The sequence below is a fragment of the Apium graveolens genome, chromosome 5, assembly GCF_009905375.1.
Source record: "Apium graveolens cultivar Ventura chromosome 5, ASM990537v1, whole genome shotgun sequence".
NCBI lineage: Eukaryota > Viridiplantae > Streptophyta > Magnoliopsida > Apiales > Apiaceae > Apium > Apium graveolens.
Genome location: NC_133651.1, coordinates 47,189,491 through 47,212,368, shown reverse-complemented (window position 1 = coordinate 47,212,368; position 22,878 = coordinate 47,189,491). Strand labels below are relative to the sequence as shown.

General features: G+C 37.0%; 1 non-coding gene across 1 annotated transcript; it reads left to right on the top strand.

Moving 5' to 3' along the window:
- The first annotated feature begins 22,538 nt into the window (after window positions 1–22,538).
- On the top strand, window positions 22,539–22,645 carry LOC141663257 (small nucleolar RNA R71). Its single transcript, XR_012551335.1, has one exon. It is a non-coding gene; the product is annotated as a small nucleolar RNA R71 (small nucleolar RNA).
- The last annotated feature ends 233 nt before the right edge of the window (window positions 22,646–22,878 follow it).

The following is a 22,878-nucleotide window of genomic DNA, read 5'->3' as shown; positions in this document are numbered from 1 at the left end:
ATAAATATCATGATAGTAACATAGTTCGTTCACGTATAGGGCAGCGGGGCACCGAACCCTGAGGTTCAGGAGCATCAGCATGAGGATGTTTTATTACAAGTTGGAGATCAAATTGTGAATCCGATGGAGTACCCTAATGAGGGACCAGGTGAGATTCATATAGAGAATGTTGCGGTTGAGGATGTTATTCTGGAAAGGATTGTGGCTGAGGAGGATCTCATGGAGGATCCTGATGAGAATGAAGAGAGGACCGCTGAGGAATTGATGACCGTAGTCAGGGCGACTACCCGAGCAAGAATGGCCGCGAGGGTGGCACTAGAGGATGAAGAGTTACCAAGGGCACAAAGGTTAATGAGGGCAGAAGGAGGGGGGCCTTCCACGACCCCAATTATACCAGTATCAGACCCTCTTCCAGAGGTTTCTGTAGACATCCATGAGGTTCCACCAATTCCTGTACAGAGCCCAGCACATACTGAGGAAATGCCACCTTTATCTCCTGCACCATTGTCACCTGATACCGTGCTTGGTTATCCGTTTGGATCTCCTGGGTCTGCGCCACCTGCACCCCATGGACTGCTAGATGCTACCACTCAGGCTTCTCTTATTGCCAATTATCATATGACTTTGGGTGGCCTGTCTGAGGCCCGTAATGTTAGGAGTGATCTGTTGGATCGACTTACTGCACCGAGGATTGAGGGTGGGGTACTTCCGGCAGGATTAGCTCATAGCATGGAAAAGATAGAGGCTACCACCCATGTTATAGCTAGAGGCCATCTTGAGGGTCAGATTGATCCAGCTCTACTTGCAACTATCCTAGACCTCATCACCGCTTTAATGGAGCAGGTTAGGGATGTCGTGCGTGTTCGCATTTCTTGATCCGTGGTAGTGTGTAGAGCCAGAGCAATCAGACAAGAATTTCATGCAGCACCGCTTTTGGAGGATTAGCCTAAGTTATGAATGATTAGTTTTAATGACAAGATGACTATCTATGGTAGTACTTTTGGGATAGGAGCGATAAGTTCAAATGATGTAATCCTCTTTAATATGTTCAGTTGTTGTACCCTCGAACAAATGGTTATGTATATATTCGTTAATTTCAGTTCAGATCAGTTATTTGTGATAAAATCACATTGTTAATTGCTCTATTAACACTTAAGAGAGTGTCATGAAGTTTATCGAACTTGAGAATTTATAATTTGCAATCGTGCAAGGACTAAACGAGGGGAAGACTTAAGCAAAGTAAGTAAGACAAATATCCGGAGATTCTCAAAATTTTTCCAAGTAATATGCCCCCACAAGGAATAAGATTAGGGGCAAACCTTGAATGTGATAATCAGGGAGGTCGCAATTAAGATATAAAGAACCCGGAATGTAATAAAGTGGAAAATGAAGATTTTAAATTAAAAGATGACCCCAATTATGGGGAGTAGGAAGAAATATTTAGACTAAGAAAGTAAAAGTCGAGCGAGATAAGGAGACCCGAGATGGTACTCCTATACGGAAATTCATGGACCTGTCTAATCAGAACTTATATTTTATTCCCAACCACCACCTTGAGGAAACAATGTGGTGTGAAATTCTTTCAGGACCTCTAAGTCGCTAAGCTCTCAGAGTTTCCAAGGAACAAGCTGACCCAGTCGAGGCAAGAGCCTGGCTAAAGGAAATATAGGAATCATTTGAGATTCTAAATGATTGACGAACCACAAAAGATTGTTTTTATCACTTACCCTCCTAAGGGAGAGACCACCCGCTGGTGAAAGACCAAGGAAGGCACGGAGCAAGAGATTATAATAAACTGATTTAAGTTCGGTCAGTTGTTTTCAGGAAAGTACTTCCCAAGGTTATAGAGATAGAGTAAAAGCTTTAAGAGCCAGAACAAAGGCAGACGAGTATAATGAATTATGAATCTAAGTTGTAAAAGTTGTCAAGATTCGTTCTGAGGACACGAATCCAGAATGACGAGATGTTTGGAATCAATGCTTATGTTGTGTTGGTTCATGAAATAATGATAAGAGAAAGGAAAATAAAAAGAAGTTAAAGTGGAAAGGAATATAAAGGCAATAGAGTTTGAGGAATGATAAGGGAGTTGGGTATGAGGAAACCCTAAAGACTCGTAGCAACAGAAATAGAAAAGTATGTACTCGTCAGGATAAAGGTGATTCACCATGAGTTAAAGTTGATGATTGAAGGAATAAGAGATACATATATTTTATCCCCTGTAAGTTGGGGGGATTCGAGGAAACCTTGAAATAGTTCGAAAAATAAATAATGAGACGCGGATAGACTGAGGAGACAAGGAAGTAAGAAATTAGGAAAATTGGATGAAGGAAGTGACCTCTCTTTATGCCTGAGAGCAAATCAGCCTCTCACTCCGTTCACTCCCTTCCCTATATCCTAAGAGTGATTTTACAACTACCAGATCATCTGCACTTGTAACAATAGTTATAATTTCAAGTGGTGCAATGATATTCAACGGATGAGAGACATCCGTTGAGGTAGTAGTTGAGAGTTTCAAAGGATGACTGCTGTTAAGCACATCCGTTGAGATACAATCACTATTCGATGGATGAAGAATATCCTTCGAGAAAATTGAATTGATAGAGTTTGAAGTTGAAACTACTCTAGAATCTGTGGTAATTGATTTGAGATTTTGCACAGATTTCTTAGTAGAATCAGAAAGAAATGGCAAGTGAGCCAACAAATCATCTAAAAGATAATGCTCACTTGCTTGAGATTTTGGCTTCTCCATGAGAGTTAAATATAGAGAATCAGGAATTGATGTGTGAATCATGTCCACATCCAAAGAATTAGTGGGTGACTTTTGTGTGTGAGGTGTTTCTATTGCAAGAGATTTTGGCTGTGACTCCACATTTACAGGAGCCACATCAATCTGACTTTGAGAAGGTGTTGTAACTGAGTCTTTGACTGCAGTTTGCACAATATGTGTGCCCTGTGTATCCCCAAGTGTTTTAGATTTCTTCTTTATTATGTAAGTTTGAGGTTGGTCTATGTCCCTAACCCTTTTGGCATGTGCTCTTGGTTGAGAGCTTGTTTCAATAGTTACACCCTTTTGGGAGAATGCATCTTGCAATGAGCTTGAATCCTTATTAAGCATTACAGTCTGTTTGGAGACTGCAATATGGCTAGGATGGGTCACACACACCTCACTCTCCTTATTCTTAGGATTTTTTTGATTTTCACCCTGTCCCTCACCAGACTCACTTCCCGTCACACACCCCTATTGGTTTTTAGTAGATTTTAAAACTAGTTTCTTTTGAGAGAAACTAGAGTGGGTTTTCTTTGACTTGGATTTGGAAATTTTTGATAATGTGGCTTGGGTTGGCACCTGTTTGGTCACTGTCACAGATGCCATATCCAAAGTTGTTTGCAAAGACACTTGTAATAGAGAAGTAGCAGGGATAGAAGTGTTTACCTCACTTATTTGAGGCTGCTCCATAATTTACATATAGATGATGGGAACCTCCTTATGGTGATTAGCCCTGTTAAGATCAGCAATAACTCTTCTCTCTTGGACCCAACAATCTAACTTGTTTGTTGGGTTCACAATTAAGAGATCCTCAGAAACAAATTTAGCTATCATCATAAAGAATCTAGCATAATAGATGTTCTTAGACCTTTTTTTAATGTCTCATAATTTACTCCCCAATTCATACATTATAGAAGTATTGAAATGAAGCATATAGAGCATGTCAACAATATAATAGCTAACATCATCAAAATTACTCACTTTGCCAGAAAAAGCCTTAACAAATGAGTCATAGAGAAAACTCCATTTTTTCTTATGGCCTAGTCTCCTAACTTCACCTAATTTGGTGGCAGTAAGAGCATAACCTATAAAAATATGCATGTTACTCACATATGTGTCTGTATGTGGAGCAAGAGTGTTATTTTCAGGCAATTTAAAGCATGCTTCAAGAATATCACAGTTAATACAGTGTTCCTTACCTTTGAGAGAGAATGTAATGGTCTTATCTGTAAGTCATATGTCATAGCCTATTTGTATATTCGAGGATTCAACTCAACTCAAATAAGAATGTAATAAGTAAATAGTGGATCGACCGTCAGAGAGATCTCGCAAAGTAATATCTGTCAAAGGATTCAGAAACAAGGTTCATCTACAGACTTGAGGAGTTAATTCACTGGAAGAAGTTCAAGAAGTTGATCATGCCTCAGTGATATAAATCAAGATCGTGGATTTAATCAAGTGACAGAGATCTCGTCAGAGTATCATTAATTACAAGGATTTAATCTGAAGAAAATCAGAAGAAAATCATAGTATCAAAGTCAACACATAAAGAAACGTCACGGAAGTTAGTCACTCATGAACCAGACAGTACATCGAGTGTCAACGTTGAAGTGGTGAAATTGATTCATAATTTTCAGTGATTTTCAGAAGATTTGCAGAAGAATGGTTGCTGCTCAAGACTAGAATTAATTCTCTATTAATTAATTAAGTCATCTAATTTAATTAAGAAAATAAATTATATCTGCGAAGAATAATTTATTTATTAATTGAATTAATTGATTAATTCTGAATTAATTTTAGGAATTTTCAGAAGTTTAATTGGTTTAAAAACAGTCTTAAATCAGCAAGACAATTGAAAATGAACTAGCATGACAATCTGGATTGTCATACCGATTGTCATGCCAAGTCATTTCAATTGTCATACCGAAAGTTACACTAGGAAGGAGATTGTCTTGCTAGTTCAACTGATTGTCATACCGATAGTCATTGTAGTTCAATCAGATTGTCTTGCTAGTACAATTGAAAGTCCTACTGAAAGTCTTGCTGAGCCAAAGAGATTGTCCTACCGATTGTCATTGTAGTTCAAGTAATTTTGTTGGATTGCATACAAAAAGAAAAAGAAGCAGAAGACATTCACTCACTGAAAAATACAAGAACACAGCAGCCGCCTAAGAAATATTTCATTGTTCTCTGCTGAAATTCAAAGATCAATTTCTAGATTGCAAAGTTAAATCCAATCAACTAGAAATCTTTATCTTGTTCTTGTGTAACAATCTAGCGGATCAAAATCCCTAGAACTTAATCTCAAATCGCGTTTAGCATTTGATTCTAATTATTGTAAAAATAGAAAAAGTTCATGTCGAATTTATTCTAGATTTGTGATAATTGATTTGAGATTAATACCTTGTAATCGATACAGTTATTGTAACACCTTTCAAGTTTAATAATATTTTTATTTAACTTGAATTTTGTTTCATTTTTTTTATTCCGCATTTATTCGATTATTTGGTACTGTTTGTATTCAACCCCCCCTTCTACAAACACATTGGGACCTAACAATTGGTATCAGAGCCTTCTGATTAACGAACAAATCAAGATCCTAGACTTTTGTGATTTTTCAACTCCTTGAATTTTTATTTATTCAAAAATTCACAATGACTTCACATAAAGTTGGAACCGTTAAAATTCCACAATTTGATAAAGAGAATTATATCATGTGGAAGAAGAAGATGCTATTATTTTTACAAGTTGCAAATCCCAAATATTCAAACTTGTTAAAGAAGGGTATAAAAACTCCGATGGTTATTGAACCAGAGGTAATAATAGATGGTGTGGTGACTACTAAAGCTAGAACCTATCCAAAAGAGCCCGAAGATTTTACTCCTGCTGAGAAGGAAGAAGCCTCCTTGGATGCCAGCCTTCAATTAATATTAATTGATTCCCTTGATCCCTTGATGAACAGACATGTGATGAACTGTAAAAATTCTAAACACATGTGGGAAACTATTGAGATAATTAATGAAGGCACAGAGGAAGTTAGGGAGAACAAGTTGGAAATCCTAACCTCTGAATATGAACATTTCAAATCAAATCCAGGAGAAGGAATTACTGAAGTGTTTGAGAGGTACAATGCGTTGATCAACAACCTGAACATCAATGGAAAGTATTATTCAATCAGGGAGGTCAACAAAAAGTTCCTTTTAACACTGCCAGCTCATCTTGAACATAGAATCACTGCCATTAGAGAAGCTAGAGATCTGAGTGAGATTTCTTTGGACAGACTCTATAGAGTGTTAAAAACCTATGAGTTGGAGCAGATTCAACAGAAGGAAGTCTACGGGAAGGATAGAATGGTCAGCACATCTACTGCACTTGTAGCTGAAGGTCAACAACAACAGCAATCTCAACAATTGGAGAGAATGGTACAGTGTTCCAAGGCTGAGGAAAATATGTTAGTAGCAGAATATGATCCTCCTACTACAAATCAATCAAGTGATGATTTTTATTCCTTGGAAGAGCTGGAGCAATTGGAAGACGAGTCAATGGCCCAAATTGTCAAGAGATTCTCCCATGTCAGATTCAAGAGGAATCCCAAGCTTAAGTACAAGTCCAACTACAATAAATTCCAGAAAGGTGGATCTTCATCCTCTAACACCAGCAGTGGTGGATATAAAACAGGGATGGTTGATCGGAGCACCATTAGATGCTATAACTGCAATGAGTTGGGACACTTTGCCACAGAATGTAGGAAGCCAAAGCAAGTAAGAAAGAACTCTGAAAGGGCTTATCTGGCAAAGGGAAGAAGCTGGGATGATACTGACAGTGAAGATGAAGATGAAGGAAATCTTGCTCTTATGGCTATTGATGGAAAAGCTTCATCATCAAGAAAAGAGGTAAAACTTTCTGATGCTGAAATGGTTTATCATCTAAGAGGTAACTTAGATTGTGCACGTCGTGATAATGAACTGTTAAGTTTACAGATCACAGACCTTGAGAAAGAGGTCAATGAATTAAGACTTGTGCACATTAATCAAGACAAATTAAAAGAACATGTATCTTTTCTAGAGAATAGAGTTGACTGTTATAGAAAACTCGAAACTATTCTCAAAGACAAGATCACCGGTCTTGAGACTAAGGTTAGAGCCTACTTCAATTCTTGTTCGAAGGCTAAAGAGTTCTACAGTAAGCAAGCTGTTAATCAAACATCTGGAATAGGTTATGATTACAATGCTGCTATTGGAGAATTAGGCATAAACTCCCCTCCTCATGTATGTGCTAAAGGGAGGGAAGTACCACATGTGCTTAAGGGTATTGATGAACCCCTCTATAAAGCATCAATTGCTGAACCATTTGATGCGACCTCTTCTGTTATTCAAGAAGAAATACGTGCTGAGGATCATGCTAATGAGAAGATTGTTTCCAAGTCAAGTGAGTCGAAAGTTCCAGTCAAAGTTGTGAAAGCAACTGAGACTAACTCAGACACACATGAGTTGGATAACAATAATGCCATGTCTACCATGCATAAATTGCCTGCTGTTAATCACTCTCATAAAGCATGTGGTGTTGCTAATTGTATGTCTTGTGCTTTTAATATGATGTATGCTTATTTTAATGGTAAGCATGTGTCTAATGATAAGACTACTCCTCGTCAGCATGTGAATAACAAGAAGCATGATAGGTCTAAGACTGCTAGTCCTTCTAAGGCTAGAAAAGAGACATTTGTGCCTAAGCTTAAACAGAAATTTGTTAACGCTGTTTACAAGGTCAAATGTTCAGTCATTGAGAAAGTTGAGGCAATTAAATTAAAAATGTTGTTTTGCCTGACAAAGGACAGTTCTACAAGTATGCCGGGCCCAACCAAGTTTGGGTTCCGAAGAAGGTCTAATCCATTTGTAGTGCAGGGCATTAAACAGATGTAACCGGTAGTGTGGATTCTTGACAGTGGATCATCAAGACATATGACCGGAGATAGAGCCCTGCTATCAAATGTGGATTGAGAAAGCTGGCCCCATGGTTACCTTTGGAGATAACAGCAAAGGTTTATCTGAGGGATATGGCTGTTTGCAAGCTGGGAATGTTATCATTGTAATTTTGTATATTGTGCTAGGTTATTATCAGGAAGCAGTATATAACATATAGCACCAGTGACGAGACTTGAGAATATTACGACATATCAGACACCTGCTGCACATTACACTTGGAATTGTACTCTAGTAAGATGTGTACAAGTGTACTCCTGTTTGGTGAGTCAAAAGAGGAAGTCAGTGCACCACAGTTCATGGACTTTGCAGCTGCAGATCTATTGGACTATGCAATCTCTTCTTCATAATCTCACTTTAGGTTGGTATGAACTAGTATACTGCTCAAGCAATCGTCAAGGACATGGTATGGCACTCTAACAGAAGTTGTAATTTTATATGAATTAGTAGAGTCGTCATATTTATAACTATTTTATCACTAGGCACAATCATATTGTTTTATATGTGCAGTGGTATATTGATTATGCAACATAATAATTAGTATCTAAAGTACTTGACAAGTATCGGTCAATGACATCTTGTTAACATTATGTTGCAGATATTTGTAAGCTTTTGACATGAATGAGAATTACTTAGACTTTACCCTAAGTGATCAATGTTTTATCAAAAACTCATTCATATTGAAAAACAAAATCAAACTTCTTTCTACATTAGTGATTTCTTATTTCATGTAAAATCTTTTGAAATCACTATTGTAAATCATTTTCTCTCTATTACCATATGTTCTGTGTTACAGGTTCAGTCTCCAATGACTTTCTTTCATTGACAGTCATGAGGTTGAAAACCCACAACGTCTATCCCAGACTGTAAAGACAAACACAAAAACAGAACCAACCAACACTCTCTTACCACTAAATATAGTATGAATGAGCGTGAGGGAGATAGTGCCTTAGTGCACCACATAAGGAAGGTTCTGTAGTCAACCCAGTGGCTCTGTCTCATACGTAGATGAGTAGTATTTAAACCGAGACAACTGCTAGCCCCCATACATCTTCTCAAAAAGATGTAATGGCTGAAAAGGCACAAAAACAGTTACTAGATTCATTCTCTCAACAGGGTGCGTCTATTGAATTTTGCCTGTCGGCCAAGGTATCCGATGTAGTGTCACCACTTCAAACATAATCAATTCTTGATGCACAAGGAGAGGTTACACACACAAAGGATGAGTTGACGGAAACAAGAGTTTCAACCATTTTAAGGTCAGATTCGATTGTTCAAGGTTCGTTAGTGGACCAATTGCCTTTACAGGTGTTAGGAGAGGATACTGATCCAAAAGCCATATGTCAGTGGTCAGTGTCTACCTCCCCAGGCTTAAATTCCCTGGATGCATCTGCGGATAGTGGATCTGACATAGGTGCAGATCGGCAACTTGTTGACAATGATTCAGATATTACCTGATGAGTCACAAGGAAATGTCTTCACAGACATTAGAAGGGAACCTTGATCTTTATGCTAAATTCTTTGGATCATTGTTTACCTTCCCAGAATTCAAATCTGGAACCCTCAAAGGGAAACTAGCAACTTGTAGATTATGACTCAGATTCATCTGACGAGTTTAACAAGGATGGGGATTTGCGAACTCCCATTGCACCACCTGTGACCTCCTTAAGGATGGCTAAGGTGATTTTCCTTGCAGGTACAGCTGGATTATGGAGCTATGAGAGAAGAGTGATACACTTGTGAGAATGAGTGTAAACACGAGTGGAGAGAAGAGTGAAACACATGTGAGGTACACTAAAACAGAATCACACACTCACAGTGAGGAAGAAAGAGAAACACTTGTTATTTCTTTTCCAACCAAGTGAAATATGAGAACTCCTTCAGACGACGGCATACATTCCTTCTTTAAGGGGGAGATAAAAGCTTAAGTAATAGTTTGGAGGATTCCTCAACTAAGGGGGAGAAATAGCAGGGAGGAAGAAAAAGATCCTAAAAATGTACACTACACCACACCATTGTTGTTTCTAACTACGGATCCTATTGTACGGGAGAGGTGGTAAACACAAGGTGATTTCCTAGTAAGGGAAGAAGCTGTTAGGGGAGTACCATTGGTTTTTATCTGCGGATCCTATTGTACGGGAGAGGTGGTAAAACGAAGGTGATCTTCTTTAAGCAGTTGATTCTCATAGGGGAGAAGCAAGAGATATGGGCTTCTCAACAGGAAATGTGGTTGTACATGTGAAGATGGAACTACTTGAAGATATGTTCAGTCTAGAGGAACATCTACTTAGATTCTGGAAAATGTTAAATCTCATCCAGAACTTTTCTGCTATTTACTTTGCATGTATGTTTATATCTTTTTCTTATTTGTTAGTTGAGTTATCCTCTAGGTATTTGTGTGTTATTGTCTAACAAACAAATAGGGGGAGATTGTAAGTCATATGTCATAGCCTATTTGTATATTCGAGGATTCAACTCAACTCAAATAAGAATGTAATAAGTAAATAGTGGATCGACCGTCAGAGAGATCTCGCAAAGTAATATCTGTCAAAGGATTCAGAAACAAGGTTCATCTACAGACTTGAGGAGTTAATTCACTGGAAGAAGTTCAAGAAGTTGATCATGCCTCAGTGATATAAATCAAGATCGTGGATTTAATCAAGTGACAGAGATCTCGTCAGAGTATCATTAATTACAAGGATTTAATCTAAAGAAAATCAGAAGAAAATCAGAGTATCAAAGTCAACACATGAAGAAACGTCACGGAAGTTAGTCACTCATGAACCAGACAGTACATCGAGTGTCAACGTTGAAGTGGTGGAATTGATTCATAATTTTCAGTGATTTTCAGAAGATTTGCAGAAGAATGGTTGCTGCTCAAGACTAGAATTAATTCTCTATTAATTAATTAAGTCATCTAATTTAATTAAGAAAATAAATTATATCTGCGAAGAATAATTTATTTATTAATTGAATTAATTGATTAATTCTGAATTAATTTTAGGAATTTTCAGAAGTTTAATTGGTTTAAAAACAGTCTTAAATCAGCAAGACAATTGAAAATGAACTAGCATGACAATCTGGATTGTCATACCGATTGTCATGCCAAGTCATTTCAATTGTCATACCGAAAGTTACACTAGGAAGGAGATTGTCTTGCTAGTTCAACTGATTGTCATACCGATAGTCATTGTAGTTCAATCAGATTGTCTTGCTAGTACAATTGAAAGTCCTACTGAAAGTCTTGCTGAGCCAAAGAGATTGTCCCACCGATTGTCATTGCAGTTCAAGTAATTTTGTTGAATTGCATACAAAAAGAAAAAGAAGCAGAAGACATTCACTCATTGAAAAATACAAGAACACAGCAGCCGCCTAAGAAATATTTCATTGTTCTCTGCTGAAATTCAAAGATCAATTTCTAGATTGCAAAGTTAAATCCAATCAACTAGAAATCTTTATCTTGTTCTTGTGTAACAATCTAGCGGATCAAAATCCCTAGAACTTAATCTCAAATCGCGTTTAGCATTTGATTCTAATTATTGCAAAAATAGAAAAAGTTCATGTCGAATTTATTCTAGATTTGTGATAATTGATTTGAGATTAATACCTTGTAATCGATACAGTTATTGTAACACCTTTCAAGTTTAATAATATTTTTATTTAACTTGAATTTTGTTTCATTTTTTTTATTCCGCATTTATTCGATTATTTGGTACTATTTGTATTCAACCCCCCCTTCTACAAACACATTGGGACCTAACATTATCCTTGGAGTTGAACACAGCAGTAGTCCAAATCTCCTCAACAAAATTACAGTAGATGATAAGGGACTCAAGCATAGAATAACTCAGTTTGCAGCTTCGAATGAAGTCCATCATTTTGTGATAGTCTTCAGATGAAGGAATCTCCTTGTTCATCAGAGCTATGAAGTTGTTCTTTTCATATACATACCCAGTTTGAGACATGATTTTGACTACGGGTGCCATTACCGTGATTGAAAGTGGTTGCAGAAAGGGGGTTTTTGCTTTAGAGACGAAGAGAGATTAGAGATAGCTTGATAAAGATAAAAGTAAAAAAATGAAAATGAAATAGGCTTTTATACTTTTTCATAAATAAACGGTTAAAAAATAAAAGCAAAAATAAAGTAACCAATTAAAGTTGCCCAAAATAGCCGTTTAAAAATAAAGAAAACTGTCAAAATTCTAATGATTATCCATCGCAATATACTTATAGGCTGTAAGTAAATTCAACAGATAATGCCTAGAATTAACGGTTAAGATTGAGAACAATTCGACAGATAAGGATTAAACAGTTATCCATCGAGATAAAAGTACCCAGAATAATATTTGATATTTCAACGGATGATAAAATTCAACGGATATTCAACTTAACCAAAATTTCAACTTTGACAAGAAACATCAAATTTTGTTCTAGCTGCATTTCAAATTTCTTAGACATCAAAACAAATTAAGAGTAATTAAGCATCCCTAACTCACTTACTAACCTAGTAAAGGTGGATTCATAAAGTGGCTTGGTGAAGATGTCTGCAAGTTGCTTCTCACTTGGAACAAAATAAAGTTCCACGGTACCATTCATGACATGTTCTCTAATGAAGTGGTACTTGATGTCAATGTGCTTGGTCCTTGAATCCTGTACTGGATTTTCAGTGATTGCAATGGCACTTGTGTTATCACAGAAAATAGGAATCTTATTCACATGTAGACCATAGTCCAACTTTTGATTTTTCATCCATAATGCACAATAACTACCAGCAGCAATATATTCAGCCTCAGCTGTAGAAGTATATACTGAATTTTGTTTTTTACTGAACCATGATACTAGCTTATTTCCTAGAAATTGACAGGTTCCTATAGTGCTTTTTCTATCAATTTTACAACCTGGATAATCTGTATCTGAATAACCAGTTAGATCAAAACCAGAATCTCTAGGATACCAAATGCCAAGTTTTGGTGTTCCTTTGAGATATCTGAAAATTCTCTTAATATCTATTAAATGAGATAATCTAGGATCATCCTGAAATCTAGCACAAAGAAAAGTAGCAAGCATTATATCTGGCCTACTGGTTGTTAAATATAAAAGTGAGCCAACCATGCCTCTATAGCTTGAAATATCCACAGACTTTTCAGTAGTGTTTACTTCAAGTTTAGTTGTAGTGGTCATGGGAGTTTTTGCAGATGTGCAATCCATTAAGTCAAAATTCTTTAAAAGATCATAAAAATATTTGGTTTGACTAATGAATATTCCATCACTAACTTGCTTAACTTGTAAACCAAGAAAGTAAGTTAGTTATCCCATCATGCTCATTTCATATTTGCTTTGCATCAATTTGGCAAACTTTTTACAAAGTTTTTCATCTTTAGAGCCAAATATAATATCATCTACATATATTTGAACAAGTATACTAGAGCCATTAACATTTCTATAGAATAAAGTTTTATCAATAGTACCTCTTGTGAAATGATTTTCTAAGAGAAGCTTTGACAAAGTGTCATACCAGGCTCTAGGTGCTTGCTACAATCCATAAAGTTCTTTCAAAGGATAGTAGGCATATTCTGAAAAATTGGGGTCTTCAAAACCAGGAGGCTGACTGACATAAACCTCCTCTTCCAAATCTCCATTTAGAAATGCACTTTTAACATCCATTTGATAGACCTTGAAATTGGCATGGGCTGCATAGGCCATAAAGATTCTGATAGCTTAAAGTCTTGCAACAGGAGCAAAAGTCTCAATAAAATCTATTCCTTCTTGTTGTCAGTAGCCCTTAGCAACCAATCTAGCTTTGTTCTTGACCACTATGCCATTTTCATCCATCTTATTTCTAAATACATACTAGGTGTCAATATGATTCTTTCCTTTAGGCTTGGGTACCAGCTTCCAAACTTTATTTCTTTCAAATTGGTTTAGCTCCTCGTGCATAGCTAACCCCAATCAGGATCCAACAGAGCTTCTTCTATATTTTTAGGTTCAACCTGAGATAGAAAGTTGTTGTATAGACATTCTTCTGGAGTTGTTTTCCTTGTTTGCACTCTTGAAGATGCATCACCAATAATTAGCTCAAATGGGTGATCTCTAGTCCATTTTCTCAGTAGAGGTAGATTAGCTCTAGATGAAGAGGCCTCATAGTTGTCTTAATGTGTGACTGAGTTTTGATTAGAAGAAACCCCCCCTGAATTTTTGGATCTTTGACTTGAAGATGGGGTTCTTTCTGATTGTGATCTGTATTGGATTTCAAATCCTATTGATGGCTCAACGGATGTTGATCTTTGCCTCTCGACGGATGATGTAGATTATCTCTCAACGGATGATGCACTTGGTATTTCGATGAATGTTAAATTATATGCTTCATTTATAGTAGATTTTTCTTCATTATCCTTAGATATTGTTTCTTGATCACTTTCATCATCACTATCATCACAAATCATCTCAACATTGTCAAATTTGAGGTTTTCATGGAAATCTCAACATTGTTACTGATTCCATAACAATGTTGGTTATGAGATTGTAGACTCTGTATGCTTTTTCAACTGTATATCCAACAAAAATGTCTTCATCTGCTTTGGAATCAAACTTTCTATGTTGATCAGTTTGATTCTTTAAGATATAGCATTTACAGCCAAAGACATGAAGAAAGTTTAATGTTGGCTTCCTATTCATGAACAATTGGTAGGATGTCATGCATTTTGCTTGATTAACCAAAGAAATATTCTGAGTGTAGCATGCAGTATTTACAGCTTCTGCCCAAAAGTATGTTGGTAACTTTGATTCTTCTAGCATTGTTCTTGCAGCTTCAATAAGATATCTGTTCTTCCTTTCCATCACTCCATTTTGTTGTGGGGTTCTTGCTGCTGAAAGCTCATGCATGATCCCATTCTCTTCATAAAACAATCTCATCAGAGAATTCTTGAACTCAGTTCCATTCTCTAACTTTGAAATTAGGATGATTGTTGACTTGCCTTATGTGATTGGTGATGATTTTACTAGCTTCATCTTTGGATTTGAGAAAATATATCCAAGAGAACTTTGAGAAATCATCCACATTTCTTAGGCAATATCTTTTCTTTGAGATGGACAACACATTGACTGGTCCAAATAAATCCATGTGCAGTAGTTGTAAAGGTTCTTCAATTGTTGAATCAAACTTCTCTTTGAATGATGCCTTGATCTGCTTTTCATTTTGACAAGCATCACACAATCCATCCTTTGAGAATTCCATTTGAGGAATGCCTCTCACCAAATCTTTCCTGACTAGTTCATTCATAGTCTTGAAGTTAAGATGGGACAGCTTTTTGTGCCATAGCCAACTTTCATCTTGACTTGCCTGGCTAAAGAGACAAGTGACAGATTCTGCATTTGATGAGTTGATGTCATCTAGATACACATTTCCTTTTCTCACTCCAATGAGAACCACTTTGTTGTTTTTCTTGTTGGTCACAACACAGGTTTTAGAATTGAATGTTACTGAGTTTCCCTTGTCACAAAGCTGACTGATACTCAACAAATTATGCTTGAGTCCATCCACTAGGGAAACTTCCTCAATGATGACATTATCTTTAGAAATCAAGCCATATCCCACAATATAACCCTTGATGTCATCTCCAAAAGTGATACTTGGGCCAGCTCTCTCCTTGACCTCAATGAACAGGGTAGAATCTCCAGTCTTGTGCCTTGAGCACCCACTATCCAAATACCAAAGATTCTTTCTGTTTCCCTGCACACAACAAAATCAAATCAAGTTGATTTTGGTACCCAAGTTTCCTTGGGTCCTGTTTTGTTAGCCTTTTTCTTAGGTTTCTTAGGCTTGTCCTCATTTGACTTAGGCATGCTAAATGGCATTTGTGGCATACTAAATGCAACATAGTAATGATTTTGTGCAAATGACATATTAGCAAATTGTGCATTCAAATTATGTGCAGGCATAACATTCACAGGCATTGTAGGCATGTTAGGAAATGAAGAAGGTGCAGACATGGGTGTAGGCATAACAAGTTTGCAATTAACAGACAGATGATTAACACTACCACACTTCACACAGATTTTTCTAGGTGCATATTTATCAGGTGTGTAGTTGTTATGTTTGTTAATTCCTACTTTCCCATTCCTACTGTTTTTCCTTTTTTATTCTGCTTTAACTTCTATTTTCTCCAATATGTCATTTAATTGCTTGATTGAAAGATGCCCTACATTGACTCTCATGTTCTTTTTCACTTGATTGGTTTCTCCTGGAACAAAATTCTTGGAAATTGATCCATATTTCTCATTTAACTTAGCTAGCTGGGATTTGCTAACTGACTTTCTTTTACTCAACAGATGTGGTTCCTTGTTTTTCGACGGATAATTCTTTTGATCATTCGAAGGATAACCTTCATTATCCGTCGAATCCACATCCGTTGAAAGTCCTTCTTCCAAGTTGGGATTCAGTTTCTCCTTGCTCTTTTTCTAGGCTTCATCACAGAAGGATTCTATACTTTGAACTTTAGTAATTTGAGCATGGACATCTAGATGATTCACATGCCTTAATTACTTCCTGTTCTCATTCAAATTGCTTTCTTAAGATATCCTCTTTCTTTAAGGATTCAGTCAGTTCATCTTTGACAATCTTGCACTCCACCTTCAGTTTCTCAAAATCAACAAATTGAGTTTCTAACACATTGTTTCTTTCACTCAAAAATAAATTGTTCTCTTTAATTTTAGTGTTTTCTTTAGTGAGAGATTTGAGTGTAGCATGCAGATGATATAATTCATTAGACATGTCATTAATAGCATAATTACACTCAGCTTTAGATAAACATGCTAGATTAGTGGTGATTACCTGATTACTGGATGAACTGACCTCTGTTTCATCTGATTTGGCCATAAGTGCTAGATTGACATAACTTGTATCAACATCCTCCTCTAATCCGTCAGCAGCCCAGTCATTTTCTTGAGTTAGAAAAGCCCTTTCCTTTTGTTTGAGCAACTCAAATTACTTCTTTTTGTAATCCACGGTCTCAAACTTCTTTCTATCAGAATCAGACTTTCTGCATTCACTTGCAAAATGACCACTTAAGCCACACTTGAAACATTTAAATATTGACTTATCAACCATGTTTCTCTTTGGCTTGGATGCTCCAAAATTCTTCTTGAATTTGACCTTGGAAAATTTTCTGGATAGAAAAGCTAGATGCTCATCTATGTTATCCATATTATCTTGACTAAGATGGTCTTCATGTTCAGCTACTAGCCCTTTTCCGTTGCCTTCACAAACTCTAGGGTTTGGTGCAGATTCCACCATTTCTACCTTTATCTCTTTCTCTCTCTCTTGCTCAGCAACCAATGCAATGGATCTTCCCTTCTTCCTTCCTTTCTCCAACTTCTCATCTTACTCTATTTCAAGCTTATAGATCTTTAGAATCCCATACAGACTATCCAAGGTGAATTCCTTGTAATCTTGAGAGTTTCTTAGTGAGACTGTCATATGATTTCATTCCTTTGGCAGAGATCTAAGGATTTGAAGTTTGAGTCCTTTGTCTTATAGACTCTTCCATGCAGCTTTAGAGCATTTAGTAGCTTTTGAAACCTACTAAATATGTCAGTGAGTGACTCACTTTCTTCACTATGAAAATGTTCATATTGCTGAATTAAGAGTTGCATTTTATTTTCCCTTACCTGCTCAGTTCCATCACATATAACTTGAATTGTATCCCAGACCTCTTTAGCAGTTTTGCAATTTATGATGTTGTCAAACATGTCACCATCAACACCATTAAACAAAATGTTCATGGCCTTCTTATCCTAATGAACTTGCTTAATATCTGGATCAGACCATTCTGCTCTAGGCTTAGAGATAGATGGCTCATTTCCTGTAGCAGCTCTCATAAGGATATGAGGACCTTTCTCAGTACAGTCCACATATTCTTCATCTTGAGAGAGGAGATGCAGGTGCATTTTCACCTTCCAGTGGTGATAGTTGTCTTTTGTTAGGACGTTAACACGCGGTAATAATACACGCAAGTATACGCGTTCGCAAGTAGTATAAGATTTAGATCAAATTTATTCCCACAGAGACTCTTTGGTTAATTTAAGAATATGCACCTATGCAACAATGATATGTTATTATCCAATGCTAAGACAAATAACAAGTTGAGATTGTTTATAACTAAGAATTAAACTAACAATTATAAATAAGAGAACAAGAATGGTTGAATTAATATATATGACAAACATGGGATCCTATCTTCATTAAATACTTCATTTAATAGCCTTTTTGTTCTTAACCTTAGCATGTAATAGTGATAACATTAATCAAATAACACGAAACTAGTAAACACCAACTTTCGTTGTACGAATACCCTACTACCAAGCATCCACAAAAGAGATAGAAGTTGAATAGACACCAATTATGCTTAGTCCTTATATGTCTATAAGCATTGAAAACATAACGGTTTAATGCGCAAGTTATTTATCGTGATTACATAGGGCCAGTAAGATGGTTAAAATTACCTACGAATCATGCATAACATAACACATGAACCTATGCTAGCATGGCAAGTTATAAACCTCTATATTCATTGTCGCTTCAATAGAGATTAACACGTTATCTTATATGTTAGCTACGCACATAAAATGAATAAACACAACCAATACTAGGTTATCATACAATCACCACACACTAAGGTATCGAAACAATTTAACTAAAGAAATCCATAAATAAATCCGCTAGAACCCCACGATTATGATTAGTTCATAATCGAACTCATCATCACTTGGGTTCCAATGAAAGCATGATAACAAATAATATAAGAGTACTAGGGTTCAAAGACAAATCGAAAATAAGCATCCAAGTATCGCCTAAATCAAAGAAAACAAAAGTCTTCTTCTCCGTAGCCTTCTCATGCTCTCTAGGTCTTCTTATTGCTCTCCCCTCTCTCCTTGTTGTCAAAAACATCTTTTTATTGGTATATATAGGCTCTAGGATGACCAGGACTCTCAAAATCCTTAATTTCGACCAAAATCAGGATTCTTGGGCAGAAACAGGGCGCGGGCACGCTGTTTTTAGGATCGGCCGCGCTGAAATAGTGATTTCAGCAGCGCGGGCACGCTGGTTGTGGCGCGGCCGCACTGACCTTCTGGAATTTTCTAACAATTCTTCTTTTGGCCGATCTTGAGTTCTGCTCGTCAGAATTAGGCGATTCAACTGCCCATGCGAGGCTAACGAGATTCTCTACAACTTGAGAATGGACTAGGATTCCAATTCTAATCTTTTTAGCATAATTATTTGAAAAGCTTCTTTCTTCCTTTAACTGATGCTTGAAATGCACAAACACAAAAACACATCAAAAATATTAACTTGAGTCCAAAACACCAACTTAAGCCTGAAATGAAGCATTACAAGTAGATATAAAATCCACTTATCACACCCCCAAACTTGAATCGATGATTGTCCTCAAGCATAAACAGACTCAAAACTACAAAACAAACCTAATGCATGAATGCAACTACGCAAATGTAACTAAATGATAATGCAATCGATCCCCTCAAAATAACCATAACCAAATGAATAAGACAATGCCTCTAAGAATGAAATGACTCAAAATAGAGCTCAAAGAAAATCTCACAAACCAACTCACAAACTAGAAATGTGCGTGTGTAGATGCTTAACAGATATACTCCCGACACTAGATCAATAACCATAACGTATCTATCATCAAAATAATCACAAGTTTATAAACATAATAGACAATAAACTCATAATGAATCATAACACCTTCAACCTACTAGAGTTGTATAAGGATTCACGCTATTATTGAACACATACAAATATGCTTATTTGATCGTGCAATGAATGAGGTCCCAAAAGACTTATACAATAATACCCATGTAGCGAGCGTTAGGTTAGCGGATCCCAGACTATGAAAAGCCTTAGGTCACTAGGCACAATGTCTCCTAAAACTTAATAACTCGAGTATTAAAGAGCTCACTCTTGATCAATTATGCACATACTTTTCTTTTCTTTTCTTTCTTTTTTTCTCTTTTTTTCTACAATTTCTGAATGAGTGTGTTTCGCTCCATCTCATTCAACCCTAGACTACTCATAAAAATATGAGCCGGCTACTAGCCAGTTGACGCCTAGCCTTACAACAACTAGCAATGAAATCCAAGCTTTTCTCTAGTTTAAAAATTCAATGTTCTTTTGTCATTACGAGAATAGCAAAAATTCTAAATATAAACCAGTGATCAAACTCAACTAATAAACAAGCATAATTATGATCTAGATCAAAAGCAATCCTATAAGACTTTGTGAAAATATTTGTGTCTGGCATGCAAATCAATTTTTTTAAGACTTAAACATCCCTCTATTTGTCATCGCCACACTCAAATCAACATAAACTTATCAAATAACATAGTTCATCTTAAGGGATCATGCTAAATATGCATGCAAATGCAATTATATGAAATCACATAAAAAACAAACAAATATGTCCTATATGAAAAATTATGCAACACTACGAATGAAATACAACTATATGCAACATGAATCTATATGAACTACATGGATACACATAAACCAATTCTTACATTATCACCCCCAAACTTAAAATTTTCAATGTCCTCATTGAAGGTAATAATAAGGATTTCAGGCATACCTAGTCGTCGGAAAGATTACCCTCCTCGGGTAGAGGATCAGGTGACCAATCAACCTCGACACCAGTGGCTTGGAAAATAGTGCCCAAAGCCTATGTCAAATCTGTAGAAAAACAACGGTGAATTTCGTGCATGGCCTCCATACGCCTAGTCACTCGCCTGTACTACTCATCACCAACACCAGTCCTATCAACTACCTGTTACACATGAGAAGAACCCTCTGTAGGCACAGAAAGATCCGTCCAACCACTCTCTGCATCATCAAAAATATATCCTAACCCCTTATCATGGGGTGCACCTAAGAATGAATAACTCAAGTGATCTGGCAGTCGGTTGAGCTCAAGTGTGGGAGCTTCTTCAATAGATGGTTCAAAACACTCCTGAGAAATTTTCAGCTCTGCTAACCCAAGAGAATCAAATGGCATATCCAACTTCCTCTTCCACGGAGGTGCATTGAAAACCTGCGTTTGCTCTGCTCCTTCTTCATCTACAATAATTGATTCCCCTATTAAGGATCTCTCTAAGGTATCTGACATTGGCAATTGCTCAGGCTCTGAATTTATGACAGAGTCGACCCACTCTACTTTAAAGCACTCCTCTTTAGCTGTGGGTAACTTTATTTCCTTGAACACATTAAAAGTGACCTTTTGATCGTGAACCTTCATCGTAAGCTCTCCATTTTAACATCGATCATAGTTTGGCCAGTAGCTAAGAATAGTCTTCTCAAAATGAGTTTATCCACCTTAACCAAGAAATCCTCCACTATTTCTCGCAGATAAGTGATAGAATGATCAACTAGTTGCAATTACATGTATGTCGGTTTCAGATCAGGTAGACCAAGTTTCTTGAAGATAGACAAGGGCATCAGTTTGATGCTAGCTCCCAAATCACATAAACACTTATCGAAAGACAAGTTTCCAATAGTGCAAGGAATAGTGAAGCTTCCAAGATCTTTAAGCTTTAGAGGCAACTTCTGTTGTAGCATACCACTGCATTCTTCCGTAAGAGCAACGGTCTCTAAGTCATCGATCTTCACTTTCCGAGAGAGAATACCTTTTATGAACCTCGCATAGCTAGGCATCTGTTCAAGAGCTTCAGCGAAAGGTATGTTGATATGAAGTTTCTTGAACACCTCCAGAAACTTAGCAAATTGTTTATCTAACTTCTGCTTCTGCAGCCTTTTAGGAAAATGAGGTGGAGGATAGACCTGTTTCTCCCCTGTATTACCCTTAGGAGGAGTGTGTTCCATAGTTTTCTTCCTTGATTCCACTTTTGCTTCCTTCTGCAAATCTTCTTCAGCCAAAACTTCAGATTCTGGAACTTGAGATTTTTCAGAGCTTGCAACCTTCCCAGACCTCAATATAATTGCCTTAACCTGCTCTTTTGCTTCCCTCTTTCCTGGAACTTCTGTATCAATAGAAAGCGTTCCTGGTAGTCGATTCAATAAGGCGTTACCAATTTGTCCTATCTGGTTTTCCAGAGTCTTGATAAAAATAGCCTAACTTTGGCATATAATAGCCTGTTTTTTGCACATAAGCCTCAACTCCTCCAATTCAGATTTTTCATTCGAAGATTGACTTGCACCATGAGTTTGTTGTTGAAGTTGGAGTTGTTGTATTGGTGCAAATTGATGCTAAAAACCAGGAGGATTGAATTGCTTATTTCCAAACTGCTAGAATAGCTGTTGCATCGTATTCTAATTGTTGCTCCATCTGAAGTTAGGATGATTCCAGTTGTCAGGATGATAAGTGTCTGAAACTGGTTGCTGCGATCTCTGAAAGTCACTCACAAACTGAGCTGATGCACTAGATATAGCGCATTGCTCCGTCGCATGCGAACCTGCACTCAGCTCACAAACATTGGTTATCTGATAAACACCATAGTTAGCCAGAGAATCGATCTCCATAGATAACGCCTTTAGTTGAGCAGTAATAGCCGTAGATGTATTCACTTCAAGAACTCCTGCTACCTTGACCTATGGCAATCTCTGGATTGGATACTGATATTCATTAACAGCCATCAGTTCAATTAGATCATAAGCTTCCTCATAGCTCTTTGACCATAATGCTCCACCTGATGCTACATCGAGCATGGGTCTTGACTGTGCTCCCAAACCGTTATAGAAGCAATTGATGATCATCCAATCAGGCATTCCATGATGAGGACACTTCCTAAGCATCTCCTTGTAGCACTCCCAAGCTTCATATAAATATTCTCCTGATTGTTTTGTAAATTGAGTAAGAGCATTCCTGATTGCAGCTGTCTTTGCCATAAGAAAGAATTTAGTGAGAAACTTTTAAGCAAGATCTTCCCAAGTTGTAATCGAACCAGCTGGTAGAGAGTGTAACCAGCTCTTAGCCTTGTCCCTCAGAGAGAATGGGAATAGTCTCAGCTTCACAGCATCCCCAGAAACACCGTTGAACTTGAAGGTGTCGCAGATCTCAATGAAATTCCTAATGTGCATATTGGGATCTTCCGTTGGAGAACCCC